This window comes from Bos indicus, chromosome 29 (assembly GCF_029378745.1).
Source record: "Bos indicus isolate NIAB-ARS_2022 breed Sahiwal x Tharparkar chromosome 29, NIAB-ARS_B.indTharparkar_mat_pri_1.0, whole genome shotgun sequence".
Lineage (NCBI taxonomy): Eukaryota > Metazoa > Chordata > Mammalia > Artiodactyla > Bovidae > Bos > Bos indicus.
The window spans coordinates 8,917,255-8,938,957 of NC_091788.1; positions in this window are offsets into that span (position 1 = coordinate 8,917,255).

Sequence of the window (21,703 nt, forward strand, 5' to 3'; positions counted from 1 at the left end):
GCAGTCTGACTTTGGATTTGGGCTTCTTAATCACTACCCTCATAAGCCAAACAAATATAACAAGCTAACATAATCAAAGCAAACAAAGAAAAGAATGATTATCAAATGTGTAGGAGGTAAACTATTTAAAAGTAACAGAAGAGGGATTTTCCTTGGTGCTCCAGTGGTTAAAGCCTTGACTTCCAGTGAAGGGGGTGTGGGTTCCATCCCTGATCGGGGAGCTAAGATCCTGCATGCTTTGTGGCCAAAAAAACCGAAACATGAAACAGAAGCAATATTGTAACAAGTTCTTTGCTGCTACTGCTGCTGCTAATTTTCTGTACCCCAGACAAGCCAAAATCCAATGGAAAACAACATATAGAGAGAACGTATTCCCAGTGTATATGGAAGATAAGAATTAAGCCATGTGAAATTTAACAAGAAAAATAGTATAAGGCCGAATAGAGAGAGAGAGAAAAAAGACATAAATAGATTATGTCTAAAAAAGAAATACTTGATAAACATGTTTAACTTCATTAATAATAAATAAAGGAAATGCAACTTAAACTCATGATGAAATTTTTTTCCTACCAAACAAGAAGAATATACAATATTGAAGAAGACCATCTAGTTTTGCCTAGGGTGTAATAAACCGGCATTCTCAAACATTGCCGATGGAAGCATAAATTAGTAGTGCCTTTCTGTCAATTATCTTGCAAGGAAAGACAAGAATCTTAAATACTCATATTATTTGGTTCCTCTCTTGGGATTCCAGCCTAAGGAAGTAAGTATAAATTTAGAAAAGGCTATATGTTCAATGACATTCATAACAATTCAAATGAAAAATACTGGAAACCACCTAAATACCTAACAGTGAAGAAATAAAATATTTAATAAATACACGAGGCAGCCATTAAAACCATATTTACCCAATTATGTAAAAAGTTGGGAGATTTCCTTATACTTTTAAATGCAAAAAAAAAAAAAAAACCAGCCAGAATACAAATGTATATTGATAACAAAATGTATAGGATGACAACTATTAAGGAACTCACTTACTAAAAAACTAAAGAAAAACATGTCAAATGTACTAAATTGTTGAGGAGTATTTTGCTTTGCACTTTTTGGTATTTGCCAAATTTTCAGTGAGTGCTGATTACTTTTACAATGGTAGCGGGAAAAAAAAAACTTTTGCTTTTTAAAAAGTGGTGAATGGCTTGTGTTATATATGTGTTAAGCTGATGGAACACAATTACTCCCGTCTCTCCCTGGCACAGCTATCTGACCCATGGGAGTGGTGTGCATATATCTCTTTGAAGAGCCAGCTCTGGAGATAAGGCTCCATTGACCCGTGGGCCTGCTGACTTGCTAGCAATGCCAGATAAGGAATTTTAAACACCGAAGGAAACTTCAGAGCCACTGGCTGGTTCCCATCAGGGGAGCCCCATCAGTGTGCTTTTTGTTTCCTCTGGTCCGTGGCCCTGAGAATCAGCAAGATTACACTGTAGCTTTTGCACTCTGTCCAGGGCGCCAGGCTCTAGCACTTACAGGGCTAGGGTGCAGTCACTTTGGCTGCAGAGGAAGGCCTGGCTGGAGAGACAGAGGAAAACGACACCCCATGGTGAAGGACGAGGATAAGATCTCCAAACAAAGGAGCTCCTTCTGGTTAACAGTTCCCAAAGTCTGAGGAACAAATAGAAACCTCGAGGGAAGAGTCAATCCAGTGTAACTAGGAATTCCCAGGCCCGACCCTTGGAATTCTTACCCCTGCTCTCATTCTTTCACAGATCAGTCACTAATTGAGCGCATGGGATAAGCTGCATGCGGCTCCACAGAAGTTTTACTTGCAGACCCAAAGGAGATAATCTGGCAGACAGGCAATTAGGCCAAACGGTATAGGATGCTTTGGCTGTGCTCTAAGGGGCATCTTTAAATGCTGAAGCAAGCTTTGTTGACTCTAAAGTAGAATCTTAGAAGGGTTGGTAGCCTGATGAAGGGGAAGGGAATGGAGAGGAAGGATCTCCCGGGCTAAGGAAATGGCTAAGACCGGCAGGCAAGAGAGATAGAGAGCATCTGAGGAAGCTGAAGACGTCTGGGCTGGAAGATGGGAAGAGGCGAAGAGATCTCTTCCTGTTTCCCTTAGACCGAGTTACAGAGAAAGGTGAGAAGAAAAACAAGAAAGATTTATTTGCAAAAGCCTTCCTCTTCTTCGGTTCAAACCTTTGCCCTTTGTATCCATCCCAGAGTACGCTGATAACAGCTGATCGGGTTAATAAGAGCTGATAACAGCTAAGGGTTAACAGCTGTCTTAACCCTTGTGCCGTTGTTTCAAGGTTGCAGAGAAGGGACAGAGGTAGGCAGAGGCTGAGGTCTGAGATCCATATCGAGGCTGCTGCCATCACACAGAGGTGAGACCAGGCAGCCCGGCCAAAGGTGATCCGTGTTGCCTTTTAACACTGCAACTGCAATCATTTTCTGTCCCAAGGGGCCAGTGGTGGGGTGGAGATGTCGTTCAGTCATTCTGCATATGCTGAGTGCATCGTGGATACTCACTGATGCAATCCACAGACCCACTGAGGAGGTAATGCACGCAAACATGAATGGTTTATATTTGTACTTGTTCTGAGACAAGACTAGGTTAGAGGGGCACAACCAACTTTTATCAAGTCCTTATTATGCATGAGGGACTGTGTGTGTGACGTGCTGGGGAGAAAAGATGAAAAGCAAAACGAAAAAACACCTCTCCTCAGGGTCTACTAGCCCATGAAGACATGTAGTGGAAAGAAAACAAGATGGAAAATGAGCAGTGGGATGCAATTTAAAAGTAAATGTTTTATAGGACTTCCCTGGTGGCCCAGGGTTGAGAGTCCACCTTCCAATGCTGGGGATGTGGGTTTGATCCCTGGTCGGGGAACTAAGATCCCATGTGCCCTGGGGCAACTAAGCCTGAGTGCTGCAACTAGAGAAGAAGACCCACATGCCACAGCGCAGAGCCTGCATGCTGCAACAAAGACCCGGAGCAGCCAGAAAAAAAAAAAGAAGACAAAAAGTTTTTTTAAAAAGTAAATGTTTCATTACCTTCTGAACTTATTAAGATAGATCCATTGGCTCTCTGTCCTTTTTTGTACAACTCATGAATTGAATAGTGGATATCTCACAGCTCCTTCACAGATGAGAAAACACACAAAAATAGGGTAGGGCCAAAAGGATATGAAGCCAGGGAGCCCTGAGTTTGACCTTGAGGCTGCAGTCTCAACCTGTGTCCTTGTCAGTTGACTAACACTTTCGGAGCCTTGGTCTCCACGTCGAAAACAAATGGCAATACTGTGGCAGGTCATACTGGTGGCCTCCCCAGGGACAGGGTCCGTCCTTTGGGCTGTCAGAAGCTCTCCCAGTTTTGTTCGGGGGAGGACAGCACCTAAACTATGTGATGGTTCAGGAGCGGTCTAATGCAAAGGTCGGCCAACTTTTCTGTAGAAGGCGCGATCGCAAATTTTAGACTTTGCGAACCACTGAGTCTTTGTCACAGTTCTGCCACTGAAGCGTGAAAACAGTTATAGACAATACATAAATGAACAAGTGGGGATATGTGGCAACAGACTTTATTTACAAAAATAGGCAGTGGTCCAGGTTTGGTAGTTGTCTCCCCATCCCTAGTCTAAGGCCAGGAGAAGGCAATGGCACCCCACTCCAGTACTCTTGCCTGGAAAATCCCATGGATGGAGGAGCCTGGAAGGCTGCAGTCCATGGGATCGCTGAGAGTCGGACACGACCGAGCGACTTCACTTTCACTTGTCACTTTCACGCATTGGAGAAGGAAATGGCAACCCACTCCAGTGTTCTTGCCTGGAGAATCCCAGGGATGGGGGAGCCTGGTGGGCTGCCGTCTATGGGGTCACACAGAGTCGGACACGACTGAAGTGACTTAGCAGTAGCAGCAGCAGTCTGAGGCCACCCTGGCAATCCTATTTCCTACTTTGTCCACTTCTTTTAAACTAAAGGTATCCATCTGATCTAGTTTTGGCCAATGATATCTAACCAGAAGTCTAAGCAGGGGGTGGGGGGTTGGGGTTGGGAAAAGTTGTGTTCCTGATAAAATCGGGACTCATACAGGAGGCCCTAGGCTTCCTTCTCGATTGTACCTTGAATGCAGATGTGATATCTGGTGTTGATGCAGCCATCTTGCAATCATGAGATGACAAGCATAAGATTAAATGCCAACTTTCTAAGGAGAGTGACGCAGAAAAAGAGACTAGTTCCTAGATGTCAATTGCTTAGATGCTGAATTGATGCCAGCACCAGCTACTGGACTTCGAAATCCCTAAGCTGTTAAACCGCTCAGGTTAGATTTTCTGCATTTTGCATCTAAATCTCTCCTTAAGTAATTTTAATATATCACAGGTTTATTGGGAATATGAGATTAATATGAAAATCACATAATAGATGCTCAATAAACAATGCTTCTCTTCATATTTCATTTCACATAAAATTGTTACTATTATCTTTGTGATCAGCATTGTTAACATTGTGCACAAGCTCCTTTCAAGAATGTATCATTTAGAATGGAATATTTTTCAACACCATCTTTATTTCACTCTTATTTTAAATTTCCAGGGCCTCAGAAAGACAAGAAAAGGGAAAATCTGAAAAGAATATCTAGTTTACTAGGAGCCTGATCTGAAAAGATCCCAGGGAATTGTCAAACAATTTGGAGCAAGGAACTCTCCCTGGTAAGTATTAATACAAGTGTCCTTCTGCGTTCCCTTCCTCTGCTGCTTGCCAAGGTTCCTCACACCTGCTTGTCCCTGACTTCAGGTGCGAAGATAAGAAGCTCAGAGGGTGCACTGCACAATGAGACCCTCAGTAGATGCTGTTCCATCCCTCAGTAGATGTTGTTCCTTTCCTCTCTTCTCCTTGCCATACACTCTCACAGTCTTCACTTATTAAAGGATCAGACCCAGTGTACAAAGGAGCCCCAAGAAGAATGTGCTCTAAGACTGAAAGAGGAGAAGATTGAGAATGATTAGTCCAGGACTGGGAGTCATAAGGAACAAGGGTTGAGAAATGTTCAGAATCAGCCAGTTCAGAAACAAGTTTCTAGGAAGCAAGTTTCTGGGAATCTCTCTCTCTTAAAATAGTGTAGTGTGTGTGTATATGTATGTGTATATGTGTGTGTGTGTGTGTGTGTGTGTGCATGTGCTTAAGGTATCCATACAGAGACAGATAGGACCCTATACATGGTTTTGGGGTTTTTAAAAAATATGTATTTATTTGGCTGCACTGGGTGTTAGTTGCTACACTCTTCGTTCTTTGTTGAAGTAGGTGAAATCTTTAGTTGCAGCATCAAACTCTTAGTAGCATGTGGGATCTACTTCCCTGACCAGGGACCGAACCTGGGCCCTTTGCATTGGAAGCATTGATTTTTAGCCACTAGACCACCAGGGAAGTTCTTCCAATAAATGTTTCTGAAAGTGTGGGTCAATGGGTGGGTGGATGGGTAGATGAATTATTGGCCATAGGGATGGATATTGTGAGCAGTAAGCAGCAGGAGTCTGGCTCTCTCTTGTTTGGAGTGCTTCATGAGAACTTTTCAAATTCCCTGTGGCAACTGCTCAGTTCTATGATAAGATGAAATCAGCCACAGACTGTATGTAAAGGACCTCAGAAGAATGTTTCCCAATAAAACCTAACTTACCGCATCAGATGGTGGTTCAGATTTGACCCGCAGTCATAGCTTGCTCATTCCTGCCCTGTTCCATGTCCACACCTGGGGATGCCCCCTAGAAACACAGCAGCTGTTTTGCTACCAGCCTGAGCATGGAGATGGACAGGTACAGATAAAAAGTCCTTGTTCTTTAATAGGAGCCTCTGCTCCTAATACTATAACCCATCCTCATTCTGTGCTTCTTCTGAAATAGGCGATTTTTGTTTTCATTATATACATTCGAGTGGGCTTTTCTCTTGCAAGCTGCACACTTTCCTAAAGGGAAAAGCTCTCCCTTGTCTATTTCCTCCACTAGCTTACAGTGGATTGGAGAAGGAAATGGCAACCCACTCCAGTGTTCTTGCCTGGAGAATCCCAGGGACGGGGGAGCCTGGTGGCTGCATTCTATGGGGTCATACAGAGTCGGACACGACTGAAGTGACTTAGCATAGCTTACAGTGGATAGTGAACGTGCTGAAGCCTGGTAGTAGTAGCAGAAAGAAGGGGGGGAAAATGCCTCCTTATTGAAGAGCAAGAATTCACTTTGCCTTACTTGAAATTTACAATTCTTTAAGAATTACTATGCTGCTAAATACCTTGACCTATCACTGATCTGTGAGACCTTTGTTTAGAGAGATTTAAAGCCTCTTGATGAAAGTGAAAGAGGAGAGTGAAAAAGTTGGCTTAAAGCTCAACATTCAGAAAACAAAGTTCATGGCATCCGGTCCCATCACTTCATGGGAAATAGATGGGGAAACAGTGGAAGCAGTGTCAGACTTTATTTTTTGGGGCTCCAAACTCACTGCAGATGGTGACTGCAGCCATGAAATTAAAAGACGCTTACTCCTTGGAAGGAAAGTTATGACCAACCTAGCTAGCATATTCAAAAGCAGAGACACTACTTTGCCAACAAAGGTTCATCTAGTCAAGGCTATGGTTTTTCCAGTGGTCATGTATGGATGTGAGAGTTGGACTGTGAAGAAAGCTGAGCACTGAAGAATTGATACTTTTGAACTGTGGTGTTGGAGAAGACTCTTGAGAGTCTCTTGGACTGCAAGGAGATCCAACCAGTCCATTCTGAAGGAGATCAGCCCTGGGATTTCTTTGGAAGGACTGATGCTAAAGCTGAAACTCCAGTACTTTAGCCACCTCATGAGAAGAGTTGACTCACTGGAAAAGACTCTGATGCTGGGAGGGATTGGGGGCAGGAGGAAAAGGGGACGACAGAAGATGAGATGGCTGGATGGCATCACTGACTCGATGGGTGTGAGTTTGAGTGAACTCCGGGAGTTGGTGATGGACAGGGAGGCCTGGCATGCTGCAATTCATGGGGTCTCAAAGAGTCGGACATGACTGAGCAACTGAACTGAATTGAACTGAAAGATGACTGGACATTACTTTGCTGACCGTATAGTCAAAAGCTACGGTTTTTCCAGTAGTCATGTATGAATATGAGAGCTAGACCATAAATAAATCTGAGCGCTGAAGAATTGGTGCTTTCAAACTGTGATGTTGAAGAAGACTCTTGAGAGTCCCATAGACTGCAAGGAGATCAAACCAGTCAATCCTAAAGGAAATAAGTCCTGAATATTCACTGGAAGAACTGATGCTAAAGCTGATGCTCCAATACTTTGGCCACCTGATATGAAGAGTCGACTCATTAGAAAAGACTCTAAGGCTGGGAAAGATTGAAGGCAGGAGGAGAAGAGGGTGACAGAGGACGAGATGGTTGGATGGCATCACCGACTCAATGGACATGAATTTGAGCAAGCTCTGGGAGATGGTAAAGGACAGAGAGGCCTGGCGTGCTGCAGTCCATGGGGTCACAAAGAGTTGGACATAACTGAGTGACTGAGCAAGAACACCAACAAAAGATGACCGGAATATAGCTCCTGCTCTTGTTTAGTGGACTGACTTCACTGAGCCACTCATTTTTTCTGTCCTGTATTTATCTCTTCTTGTTTCGTATGTGTAAATTTTATTTCTATCAATTTAGAGAGAAGTTCTTTTATAGCAGGAAGTTTTTTATAAATGCCACAATATTGGGCACTTAGGAGGTATACAGTATGTGTGTATGTGTGTGCTTAGTCACTCAGCTGTGTTCGACTCTTTGCGACCCTTTGGACTGTAGCCCACCAGGCCGCTCTCTCCATGGGATTTCTCAGGCATGAATACTGGAGTGGGTTGCCATTTTTGTCCTCCAGGGGATCTTTCACCTCCCAGGGACTGAACCCGAATTTCCTGTGTCTCCTGCATTGCAGGCAGATTTTTTTTACCCACCGAGCCATCAGGGGGAAGCCTGGTATACAGTACATGCATTATTAACTCAATTTTTAAGAGTCTTTTCATGAACATATTACAGAATAAGAACAGTTTGGCATTATTTTAAATGGCCCTAGTCTGATTTAAGCTCCCTATTGCAAAAATAATAAATTACCCTGGACTATCTGGAAAATGTTTTTTTGTTTGTTTTGTGTTGACTTATAGTTGATTGATTTACAGTTTGTGTTAGTTTCTGGTGTACAGCAAAGTGATTCAGTTCCACATACATACATGTATATTCTTTATCAAGTTCTTTTCATTACAGTTTATTATAAGATATTGAACATAGTTCCCTGAGCTATACAATGGGACCTTACTATTATCGATTTGACATACAGTAGTTTGTATCAAAACACATGATAATGTCTAAGTCAAATCATGTTGTTGCAAATGGTATTATTTGATTTTTTTATGGCTGAGTAATGGAAATGTCTTAATTTTTTTAACTTTCATCACTTTGGTTTTTTTTTGTGGAACTGATTTTTTTTTTTCTTTTACATCAAGTATCTTCAGTGGAAGAAGGGACATTGCACACAAATATCATAAAAGCACTGCATATTACTTTCATTGGAAACTAATTTTCTGGATTAGATATGACTGGAAAGGATAGAAGCGATGCAGGATTATAAGACATAACATTATACCATACACAGCTGCAGACTGATGCAAACACCGTTCGGAACAAGAGAGAGAGGAGGGGGAGGTGCTTTTCAGAGGGGCTTCAGGCCGCTTCCTTCCAGGGCGGAAGGAAAGGGCCGCACGCAGCATGGTCAGTGACTCAGTGCCCACAGTGAGTTCTGGTGGTCAGCCTTATCTTGATGCCCCATCTGGACGGCTCCTTTTGGGGAGAGCTCCAAATGAATACAGAGAAGCTATTTCTTCCCCTTCTTTTTCAGTTTTTAATGCTGCCTTTTAAATTAATAAAGTCACAGATTTTTTTTTCATAATATGTAGTGAATAACCCAATTGCATTCAAAGAAATGCTCACCCCTAGGCTGCTTTTGGGCTTCCCTGGTAGCTCAGTTGGTAAAGAATCCACCTGCAATGCAGGAGACCCCGATTCAATTGCTGGATTGGGAAGATCCTCTGGAGAAGGGATAGGCTACCCACTCCAGTATTCTTGGGCTTCCCTTGTGGCTCAGCTGGTAAAGAATCTGCCTGCAGTGCAGGAGACCTGGTTTGATCCCTGGGCTGGGAAGATCCCCTGGAGAAGGAAAAGGCTACCCACTCCAGTATTCTGGCCTGGAGAATCCCATGGACTGTAGAAAAGAGTTGGACCCGACTTAGCGACTTTCACTTTCAGGCTGCTTTGGGGACTTTCCCAATGGCTCAGCTGTATGGAATCCACCCGCACTGCAGGAGATGCAGGTTTGACCCTTGGGCCAGGAAGATCCCCTGGAGAAGAAAATAGCAATCTACTCCAGTTTTCTTGCTTGAGAAATCCCATAGACAGAGGAGCTTGGCAGGCTACAGTCCATGGAATCACAAAGAGTCAGTCATGACTGAGCACACACACATGCAGGCTGCTTTCCGTGTGTTGTTCAGTTGGTTAAAAGATGAAATCTTACAGTTCCTTTCAAAGGGAAACAGAATCTTTCCTTTTAAATCTGACACCCGACCCTCAGCGTCCCCATGGACTGCAGCGTACCAGGCTCCTCCATCCATGGGATTTTCCAGGCAAGAGTACTGGAGTGGGGTGCCATTGCCTTCTCCATTAATCTAACTTACAGTATCATTACTGAGCAAGAACCTCCTATGACAGGTGACTGAAGAGGCAAGAAAAGCAATTTCCGAATCACAGAGCAGCTCCTGAGAGCTGAAATTTGGTAACAGGAAAAGTTGGTTGTTGCTGTTGTTGTTCAGTCCCTAAGTCGTGTCAGACTCTTTGCGACCCCATGGAAAATGGGAAGTGGTAAAAGGAAATGTTTTTTTAATTCACTTAATTTTGAACAATTGACTCATTCTTTCTCGCAGGGAAATATTTCCCCTATAGAGAAACTTGCAGCAAGGGAGTCCACGTGTCCAGTACATGGTCGTTGCAGTCAGTATCCCAGTATGCACAGGTTTACCAATCTTTTTCTCATATTAACAAGACATTTATTGTTATGTGTGAATATCAGAGGTTGGCCTGTAGCTTTGTGGCAGTTTTCAAATACAGTTGGGTAAAATACATAACAATACATAAAATACACAACAATAAAAGTAGGTAAGGAGATGAAAATAGATTATTATGGCAAGGAAGGAAAAAAAGAGAAAAGATCAGTCTAGTTTAGACTTGCCTTAATTACAGCCTATATGCACTGAAATGTGGTAATTTGATCCAGGTTGATTAATGGGATAATCCTCTTTTTGTACTAGTAAATAGCCCCAAATTATCTTTTGTATGAATTATGTTACAAGAAATGTGTAATTCTATCAGAAAAATTGGTTTAAAAAAAGAGAGAGATTTTTGAAGATAGTATTTGTAAAAAAAAAAAAAAAAGAACATCATGGGGATTTTTTTTTTGAGGTTCATACAAACCCTAAGCACTTTTTAAAAAATTACAGATTTATTTTCTTGACTGTATAAATAATATGTGTACGGTGTAAAAAGTAAAAAGAAGAAACTAAAAATTATGCGTAAGGTCAAAACCAAAGATAACCACTGTAAAATTTCTACAACAGTTCATTCTCTCTCTGTGTCTTTCTAGATGTGTGTGTGTGTGTGTGTGTGTGCGCGCGCGCGCGCGTGCACTCTGGCTCACAGAAAAAGATCTATTTTAAGATCAGTAGTTCAAACCATGCTGTATATCACCAACATTTTCCCAGATCATTAAGAATTTTTCCTTAAACTTTGTAGATGCTCTTTTATTTTGGTTATTTTTCAGTATACTATATTCTCCCCCTCAATTTTAGTTTAAAAGATAAGACATGGCATTTAAAGAGATTTTTGAAATAAAAATTATTTATAATCCTGTTATCCTAGTGTATTTACTTTCCTCCTCTTTCCTTATAAAGCAGGAATTATTTTATTTCCTAGTACATAATCACTACCTCTCAGGTTGACCATGGAACTGTTTCTTCAGAGAAGAGTAGCCTCTGATCACTGAACCTAGAGAAAGTCTGTGCAGCCAAAAATAAATAAATTAAAAAAAAATTTTTTCAAAGAGAGGATATCTTATGGTGAAAAGTGAAAGTCACTTAGTCGTGTCCGACTCTTTGTCAAGACCCCTTGGACTGTAGCCCACCAGACTCCTCTGTTCATGGAATTTCCAGGCAAAAATACTGGAGTGGGTAGCCATTCCATTTTCCAGGGGAATGTCCTGACCCAGGGATCAAACTTGGGTCTCCTGTGTTGCGGGTAGATCTTTACCATCTGAGCCACCAGGGAAGCTGGTAGTGTTTTTCAAAGTTTGTACCAGCAGCGACATCACTTAAGAAGTTGTCAGAAATGCACATTCCCAAACTCCACCCAATCTACTGAATGAGAAGCTAGGGATGGGGGAAGGTGGAAGGCAGCAATCTGTGTGTTTTCCTTTTTTTTATTACAAGCCATGCAGGCAATTCTAATGCTCACTAAAGTTTGACAAACACATCCTATGGGATCAACAATCTGCAAAACATCCTTTGGGAAACAATTTGCAAAATTGCCTTTTCTGACGAGTTTCTCTGTTTCCTGGAAGGAAGAGGCAAATTGCTGGCTGACTCTGTTCCCTGTAGGATAAAACAGGGATATTAGCTGCCTCCCAAGGATAGAGATTAAATATAATAATTAGCAAAAGTGTTTTGTAAACTATGAAGTGGTGAAGTGATATGCAGACATTATTCTTATGGTGACATCGAGTGTAAGCGGAAAGATTTATATTACTGAGCTCTGGGGAAAGCCAAATGGAATGTGGACACAGATGGCTCTCAGTTCTCACATATTCAACTTTTATACAACCCAATTTTCACACATGACACATGCCACCCCTAAAATGCCTTTCCCACACCAAATCTGGAATTTCCTACACTTGCAGTTTAATGAGCAATTTGAGGTATCCCATGGCAGCGCCACCTGCCAACCCACAAGGCTGCTTTGGCAGGCTCACATCTTTTCTATTTCGCAGTTTTTGTGCCTATTTTATTGTATCTAGCTAAATTATTATTTACAAAGAAAACAAGAGAGAAACAGTAAGAGACACAGTCGCCAGCCATGTCTAGTTCCTATTAAATTTCTTTGGCAGCCTCAGGCTGTGATTCTACATATTTTTGTTTTATGCACATGATAACTTCTCAAATGCTCCTAGCTACACAAATTCGTATTTTTCCAAGTCTTTCTCTGCTCACTGAGTTAGCTTTGCTGCCTCTGGTCAGTTTGGTCTTTTTGCTTCTTCTTAGCCCTGATGCTGGCGATCCGCACTTACCTGGTCATTCCTAGCTGTCTGCTCATATTCTTATGGTTACCTGCTGTGGGCTGCCTCTGCAGCAACTCAGATTCATTTTCCCCAGCAGGCTTCGTCCCTAAAAGGGAGAGTGGCTGTGGTCTTCCTATAGGCGCACAGGGCTCTGACGAACAGACTCCACTTTAAGGACCTTTTGTAGGGCAGATGGGCAGGCTAAAACCCCTCATCCTCTTTACCACCACCTCCTCCCTCATTGCCAGAGAAGAAGGGCTTTACTTTGGCACTGGAAGATGTCAATGAAATTTTCACCTAAGCAAAGATGTTTATTCCTTCTGAGTCCATTTTGTAATTTTAAATTTATCTCTCTCAGCCCTCTACAGCCACATATCCTATTCTTCCCCAGTAGGAAGTTCCCACCATTTGCAGGGCTGTTCTACTGGGACTTTAACTCAGGGTCTAAGGCTGCTGCTGCTGGTTGGCTATTCAGTGGTGGTGGTGGTGATGGGGTGGGGGCGGTCAGGGACATGACTGGCTTTGCTGCTCTGGATGCAGGTCTGTAACTAACTATCCAGGTAATTATTCAAATTAGCTTGTGATTAATTATCCAGGTAATTAATTATTTCAAGGCCCCTTACTGCCCTTAACTTATAGGCACCCTTACTCTGAGCTGGGAGTTCCTATCAATCTTATCTTTCTTTCTGAGCTAATCTATTTTTTATAGATTTCTTTATAAAAGTAGTTCTCCAAGTCTAATACCTGAACCATCAGCATCAGTAGAACTTGTCAGAAATGCAAATTGTTTATGCACAATACTGCTGATGAGAAATAGGTTGTTTCTAAATTTTTGACTGTTATGAATACAGCTGCTGTGAAATTCCTGTACAGGTGTTTCTGTGGATATCTTTTCATTTCTATTGGTTGAATGCCTAGAAGTAGAATTGTAAGACAAAACCAATCTGATGAGATCCTCAAACTCTTCCTAACCATGATCTACCAACAGTACAGTGTTATGGATTTATTCTTTTTATGGTTGCCAGATAAACATAATAAATCCAAAATATTACTTTTGGGATGCATTTATACTAAAAAATTATTCATTGTTTATCTGAAATATTTTAGTGGGTATTCTTTTTTGTTGTTTTTGGGGTTTTTTCTTTGCTAAATATGCCAACCCTAACTATTTTTATTATCATTTATGTTATTTTAAGGGGTTCTGAGGGTGGGAGAAACAAGATTAATTTGTATAATCATTCCACCATCTTAATCCAAGATAAAAATTTGATGGAAACTAAATAGCCTGATAATCCACTTATCAGTTGCCTCATTTCTCTGCAAAATACCCTGCCCAAGCCAGTGGAAAATTATCATCAGAAAGTCTTCCTTCCTAATGGAGGGAGAAAATTTCTTCTGAAGATATATTTCAGAAAAACATTAAATATATAGCATCACATATATTTAATAACATGAACTATGATAGCACTAATTATTATCAATGAACTAAAGTTATCTTGATGTGTAACTTCTAGCTGTGTGTCTTTAAGCAAATTACTTCTTTGTGCTTTGATTTTCCTCCTCTATGAAGTGGACCTAACAAGGGCATGTAGTAGGAATATTAGGAGGGGTAAATAAGACACACTGTAAAGTATTTAGCTTAGTATCTGATATGTGGAAATCATCAATAAAAGCTATATTTCAAAGTCAAAAAAAAAAAAAAAAGAAAGTCTTCCTTCCTAACCCTAATCCAATATCTTATGTCCACAAAATATCATTTCAAATAGTTTCAGAGCAGAATTTGAGGTAAGAAATTACTTTAGGTAAGAAGTTTAATTATCTGTATTTAATGTTTGATTTGCATTTTGACCATTTTAAACAATCACATACATATGTTGTTGAAGACTCTGGTTTCTATTTTTAGGCCAAGATTAAACCATTGATAAAATATTCTGGGGACTTTATAATTTTTTTGTTTCTTGGGGTTAAAATTCCTCACATATAAGGCCATTGCTTGATTTCTAAACATTAAATTTTTCATATAAGTTTCCAGAAACTCCTTAAACACAAAAATTGACCCTGCTTCTACAAAGACATAATGGGCAGAAGAACATTTTGGGCATAACCATGAGCCTCTTCCGGAGAAGGCAATGAAACCCCGCTCCAGTACTCTTGCCTGGAAAATCCCATGGACGGAGGAGCCTGGCAAGCTGCAGTCCAGGGGGTCGCTAAGAGTCGGACACGACTGAGCGACTTCACTTTCACTTTTCACTTTCATGCATTGGAGAAGGAAATGGCAACCCACTCCAGTGTTCTTGCCTGGAGAATCCCAGGGATGGGGGAGCCTGGTGGGCTGCCATCTATGGGGTCGCATAGAGTCGGACACGACTGAAGTGACTTAGCAGTAGCAGCAACGAGCCTCTTCAGCTAGAAAAATAAATATCTAAGTGTTTTATTTGTTTTTGGCAAGCTTAACCAACTTTGTTACCTAATGGGAAGTTTTTACTAGATTAAGTGTCCTGGTGTAGTTAGTTCTATCTTAGCAGTTATGGATGTTATGAGACCATTATACATTCTGCCTATGAATATTTTGGACTTGCATTTCCTTGTCCTGTAATTTTTAAACTGTGGCTCCTTCCTCCCCACTGTTTTGGTACACTCTCTTGTGGTGAGTTGGTGGCAGGACACCACCCTGGCTTTGAGGTTTCTGGCAGAACATCATTCTTGTGGTGCTGTGGTTGCTACTAAGTTATTGCTGAGGAATCATGTCTGAGGCCTCTCCCCAGTTTGGGTTTTGCCTGTGCATTAAACACTGTTAGTGGTTTTAGTCCCTTCACTGTTCCTATTTGAATCGAATGGAAACTCCTGTAAAACAGGATTTCCGGAGATGGTAGGGAAAGACCCAGGTCCAATGAGGCCCAGGTGGCTCTGCACAGATTGGATTCATTTCTGTTTTATTCAGCCATTCTCTAGAGAGGCAAAATAAATTCTGCCTCTAAATATTTTTTTCATATCTGGTAGAAACATTAATGATAACAATAATAATAATTAATATTTCCCATATTCCAGCTTAAGTCCCAATCTATGAATTTTACATGTGCTTCTTGCTTGATTAAAGTCATAATCATAACCAGTATAATTTAGCAAGCCCCATCTATAAGCTGAGTGCTTTATATACGTTCTTCAGTATTCACGGCAGCTTCTTGAGAGCGGTATTAGAGACTAGGAAATTGACAAGAAGCATGTCTGACATGGGACACGGAGGGGAAAGGAGGGCGGGACGAGCTGGGAGAGTAACACTGATATACACACACCACCATGTGTAAGACAGACAGCTGTTGGGAAGCCGCTGTCCCGCACAGAGAGTGTTCCGTGTTCCGTGATGACCCAGAGGGGTGGATGGGGCAGGGCTTGGGAGGGAGGCTCAAGAGGCAGGGGATACATATATACATACAGCTGATTCACGTTTTTGTACAGCAGAAACTAACATAACACTGTAAAGCAATTTACTTCAATTGAAAAAAAAAAAAAGCAGGTCCAAGATTGCGTGTGTGCGCGCGTGTGCGTGCATGTGCATGCGTGTGTGTGTATGTGTGTGTGCTCAGTTGTGTTTGACTCTTGCAACCACATGGGCTGTAGCCTGCCAGGCTCCTCTGTCCATGGGATTCTTCAGGCAAGAATACTGGAGTGAGTTGCCATTCTCTCCTCCAGGGGGTCTTCCCCACCCAGGGATGGAACCGGCGTCTCTTGCGTCTCCTGCATAGATAGGCTGGCAGATTCTTTACTGCTGCACCATCCGGGAAGCCCATGTCCAAGATTAGACAGGTGGTGAATCACAGAATTGAGATTTAAATCCAGACCCTCAACCCTTCTTCATGTAATGCAGTTGAATCCATTTCATTCTTTAAAAAAGGATATGGTCACTTATCTTATTTACCTTTGACAAGAACTCCTGCAGGGGAAAAAAACACTCTTGTCTCCATGATGTTAAAGGTAAGGAAAATGAGATATAAGAAGTTGAATAACTTGCCCCACTTCACACAGTAATGGTATACTTAGTCCACAGTCCCCACTTTCTGGCCATTTAAGGCAATACCTTTTCCACGATCCACCCACACTATGACTGGGCGAGGTTACATTAGAAGAATATACATTTAAATCCTTCCACTCAAAGCAAACCTTAAGAGGGCCATCACCCTTGAATTCTTAGTTCCCACATAGGCATTGTTTGTACCTAGGCTAATTGTGGTGAGAAAAGAGGCTGTTGTTAAATATTTAAGAACCCAGAGAACCTTAGTTTGTGCCAATGAACATTGATTTTTTTAAAGATAGAGGCCTCTGAGGTTTTTACACTCCAAACCACACTTTCTAATAAAAATGATCTTCTACAACTAGTTCCAGAGTAAGTGCCAGGCTTGGATCCCAGGGCACGAGTTCTACGGGAGGGTGTTGCCTACCATCCACCGGAAATTTGGCAAGTTGTTTAGACAGCCTGTCTCCATCAAGCTGCCTTTGATGGCCAAGCCAGAGGAGCTTCTCTGAACCAGCTGACCTTCCCTCCTCACCTCTGCAGGGCTCTCTCTTCATTACCGGAACCCCCCAGGTCAGAGCTCCCCACCCAAACGCTGCTCCTTGCCAAGAAGATACACTGACTCAAATAATGATAAATATGCTGATCATTTTTCTGGGTGAATCAATGCTGTGTCACCTCAGGTCTCTACAAAATGCCCTCCAACTGCTTGACAGCCCTATCCACTTACAGAGTTCTTAAAACCTAGATGCAGGTTGAGCCCAGATTCTAATTTCAAATCTCCGTTGGCTCGCACTTGGGGTATGTCCTGTCTTCCATCTCCAGCTGGCCCACTCTCATGCCCTTTCCTCTGGAATGAAGACTTCCCCACATTCATCTCCACATTCCTCACACTTAGGCGCGTGGAATTTATAGCTTGCTAACTCAGCCTTGCCTCAAAGAGCAGGCAAAGGGGAATTGGGCTCAGGGTTTCCCTGCTAGGAAGGAAACAGTCAAAGCTCCGGTTTATTAACTTTTTCTCCAATTTTTCCTCCTTCCCTTTTCTTCCATATCTTAAAAAAATTATTTTATTGAAGTATAGTTGATTCATTTTATTTTTTAAAAAAGACTTTTAATTTTGTATTCCACCTTCCGTTTTTGAAAAACTTGCCTTCTAGAGGTCTCTGCTTAACTTTTTTTAGCACTCAGCACTTGATCAGAGCCTGTTGCTGCTGCTGCTGTTGCTAAGTCGCTTCAGTTGTGTCCAACTCTGTGCTACACCATAGACGGCAGCCCACCAGGCTCCTCCGTCCCTCGGATTCTCCAGGCAAGAACACTGGAGTGGGTTGCCGTTTCCTTCTCCAATCAGAGCCTGTTAAGGTTCAGCAAAAAAAAAAAAAGAAAAAGAAAGAAATTTTTTCAATCAAATTCATTCCTTACTTCAAGCTACTCTCCAGCAGTCCAGTGGGACATATTTTTGAAAGATGCATTAACTCTTTTACACCACCAGAGTATGTTCCCTGGTGGCTCAGACAGTAAAAAATCTGCCTGCAATGTAGGAGACGATCCTTGAGTTAGGAAGATCCCCTGGAGAAGGGAATGACAAGCCACTCCAGGGTTTTTGCCTGGACAATTCCATGGACAGAGGAGCCTGGCAGGCTACGTCCATGGGGTTGCAAAGAGTCAGACACGACTGAGTGACTAACACTTTCACTTCCAGGATATCATTTGTGAAATCACTGCCTATCAAATGACCTGTGAACTTTTGTAAACTTCTGTCCATTGCACTAAATTGTAGTGTGGCTGCACCTGAGAGTTCTCAGGATGAACCTGAGAACTTTTTAGAGCTCCTAAAAGTGACATACACAGAGAGAAGACCTCATCAAGTCAGTGGCCCCTCAGCCACTTCCTGTTTTACAGAAAGCAGACACCGGGCCTCACTTTCTCATTCATTTAACAAACACTCTTTGTGTCCCTGCTCAGAGCTAAGTATGAGTTGGGTGTGGAGGGTATACGGGATAAACACAAAATAACAAAAATCTCTGCTTCTAAGTGACCCAAAGCCTGAAAAGGGATTCAAGCCTCAAGTCGCATTTCTATTTCTGGTGGCTTGACCCATCCTGAGCAGCTCCTGGAAACGTATTGCCCCTCTCTTCTCACTTAATCCCTCACCCCTGTGACAGTGAGGTGGAAATAGAGACAGACCAGGTGCAAATTCCCCTTCCTTCCTAGAGTTCGTCATATCTTGACCTCTAGCCATCTCAGTTACCTTGTTCATAAAATAGTAGGTAATATTTAATGTCCACTTTGCAGGGTTGTTGAAATGATTGAGAATAATATAAGTAAAGTGCCTGGCACTTAGTGATTGCTTGATAACCAATGGTGGCTATTTTAATAGGAAATGGGAGGTGATACAGTAGCTCCAATAAGTACCTGTAGCTGTTGCTATGGTAGCTCTTAGTCTTCAGGCCAAAACTCAAAGGGCTGATATATCAAGAGGGCTAATGGACATGGGGGATTATTTTCCCTGGCACCTTTCTCATCCTGTATCATGCAAACCTCATTTGTGCAAACCTTTCTGTTCTGTCCTAAGAAGCTCCGGGGTGTGTCTGCTCCTCAGGCTGGCCAAGTTCTACCTGCTGAAGCTTCCTGTGCAGCCAGGGGTCACAAGCAGTTGGCAAAATCAAGCCAGCCAGCTGCTGGGAAGTGATACTTCTGAAGGAAATCCTTGATTGGTCCTGCAACGGGGTTGCAAACTGCATCCTGGATTAACCTGGGCTATTGCCCAGTGCCTCAGCTGCTCATCCCCTCTCCACCAGGCAGCTGGGTGGGAACTCCAGGACGGCCACTCCCCAGCACCCAGGATGGCCAGAGGGAACAGCAGGGATTCCTCATCGATGTGTGCTCTCGTTCTCAGAAAAGGGATTAAGCGTGCCCTGATTCTTCCATCAGACTTTCCAGGGGAGTGAAGTGGGAGAGAAAATGGACCTGAGAAGTCTGTTCCCTCAATGCCCCCCAAATTCCTGCAAGCTGCTCCATTCAACCTTCAAACACTGGATCTGGGCCAGCAAGACTGGCATCAAACGTATCTGTGCTCTTGGTAAAATGAGGTAAAAATATTGCCAAGCTCAATGGGTTTATAAGAACTAACCAGGCTTCCTAGGTGGCACAGTGGTAAAGAATCAGCCCACTAATGCAGCAGGTGCGAGAGACGCAGGTTCGATTCCTGGTTTGGAAAGATCCCCTGGAGTAGGAAATGGCAACATGCTCCAGTATTCTTGTCTGGAAAACTCCATGGATGGAGGAGCCTGGGGCCACAGTCCATGGGATTGCAAAGAGCTGGACATGACCAAATGCACGCACACATGCATAAATGAGAAATCACACGTGAAAGCACCTTACCCAATGGCCTGGCACATGGTAAGTACATGATACACGCTAGTTCTCCATTTTCCTTAATAATTTTGTAAGCTGGTATTGCATAGTATGAAGAAAACAAACCCTTAAGTCTCTGTCAGAACCCTCTCATTGTAGGTGACCAAAACCTGACTCAAACTAGATTAGGGAAAAAAGGAATCCGTCGGTTCATGGAACTAACAGGCATCACTAGAGGGGAGGCTCAAATGAAGTCTTCAGGGCTCTGTTCTCTTCCTTCATCCTTAGCTGGCTCTGCTTGGCTCTGATTTTCTGTGCTGTGGTTCTCATACTCTCACAGGATTCCTCCACGTGGAAAGGAAGACAGCCAGGGGAATCGGGATTCAAAAGGATGAGCCACACAGTTCCTCCCGGTGTTTATGTATTAAATCTCATGACAGGACTTTGATCTCTGTGGGTCACATGCTCATCTCTTAGACCAGGAGTCAACAAGCTATGACCCATGGGCCAAATCCAGCCTGTCTCCTGCTTTTGGACAGTAGGTGAGTTAAGTAGTTTCATCATTTTTAAATGGTTGGGGGGAAAAAGGAAGATAATATTTTGTAACACATCTGAAAATTGTATCAACTCAAATTTCAGTGTCCATGAATTTCAATTTTATTGAACACACCACACCCATACATTTATGGACTGTGTTCTCTGCTGTCAAAGTACATTTGAGTAGTGGTGACAGGGATCTTATATCTTACAGAGCCTAAAATATTTCTATCGGTTCTTTACAGAAAAATCGTGCTGACCATGCCCTGGGTCCATCATGGCCAACACAAAGATAAGACACTCTGATTGGCCAGACCTAAGTCACGTGCCCACCCCGGTAGCTTGGAGACGGAGTATGGCGGCTGCTCTAGCGAAACAATGGCGTGCAGGATGGTTTGCCCAGGAAAGAATGGTGCTGGGGGAAAGAAATGATAGGTGTCCATAACAGAATCAGATCAATATAAGTTTGGAAATCTTTTCCTTAACTCCTTAGAACTTTATTTTTGTTGTTGCTGTTCTCTGGAGTGAAGCAGATAAGCTTTGCCCTTTGGGAGGGTAGTGATGTTGGCTAACACTCATTGAGCGTTTACTCTGGGCTTATACTAGCTACTTATGTTGTCTCACTGAGGAAACCAACGCTTGGAGAAGTTATATAGATTGCCCAGAGTTATATGATGAAGCAGATACAGGGCCTAGATGAGAACCCAGGCCTGTCTAATTAGAGGGCGCAGGCAGACCACTATACCACGAGACTGCCCTGCTTCTCACTCAAGAAGAGATAAGACATTAAATAGGCTGAGCAGAGAGCCTGATATATTGTGAGTACTCAATTAAGGTTAATTTTTTTTCTCCCTTTTTCCTGTCTTCTCCCATTCACATTATGGAGATATAAATGTGCAGGGGGTGGGGGGACTTCTCTGGTGGTCCAGTGGCTAAGACTTTGCGCTCCCCATGCAAGGGGCCCCAGATTTCATCCCTGGTCAGGGGACTAGATCCCACATGCCTCAACTAAGAGTTTGCATGCCACAACCAAGATCAAAGATCCTGCGTGCCGCAGCTAAGACTTGGTCCAGCCAAATAAATGAAAAGAAAATATTTTAAAAAATAAGTAAATAAGCAAGGAATCCACATGTACCATTCAGGAGTCCTGTTGCCTCAAGTCTTTAAGTTAACAAAAAAATTCCCCAAACAAAAAACCTCCCCTCAAAACTCCCTTTAACCAGTCTTGCTGTCAAAAAGGTAGAGTAAAAATAGTCAAAGTTCAGAGAAGGGCAGTGAAAATCATTTGCGGCATGCATGGCAGAAGAGCATGGCATGAGAAGAGGAATTCCAAATGTTGGGATCGTTTGATTTGAAAAGGAAGGCTCCCAGAGACGCAGGGTTTACAGTACAATAAGCTGACGACAGGTATAGGAAAGGCTA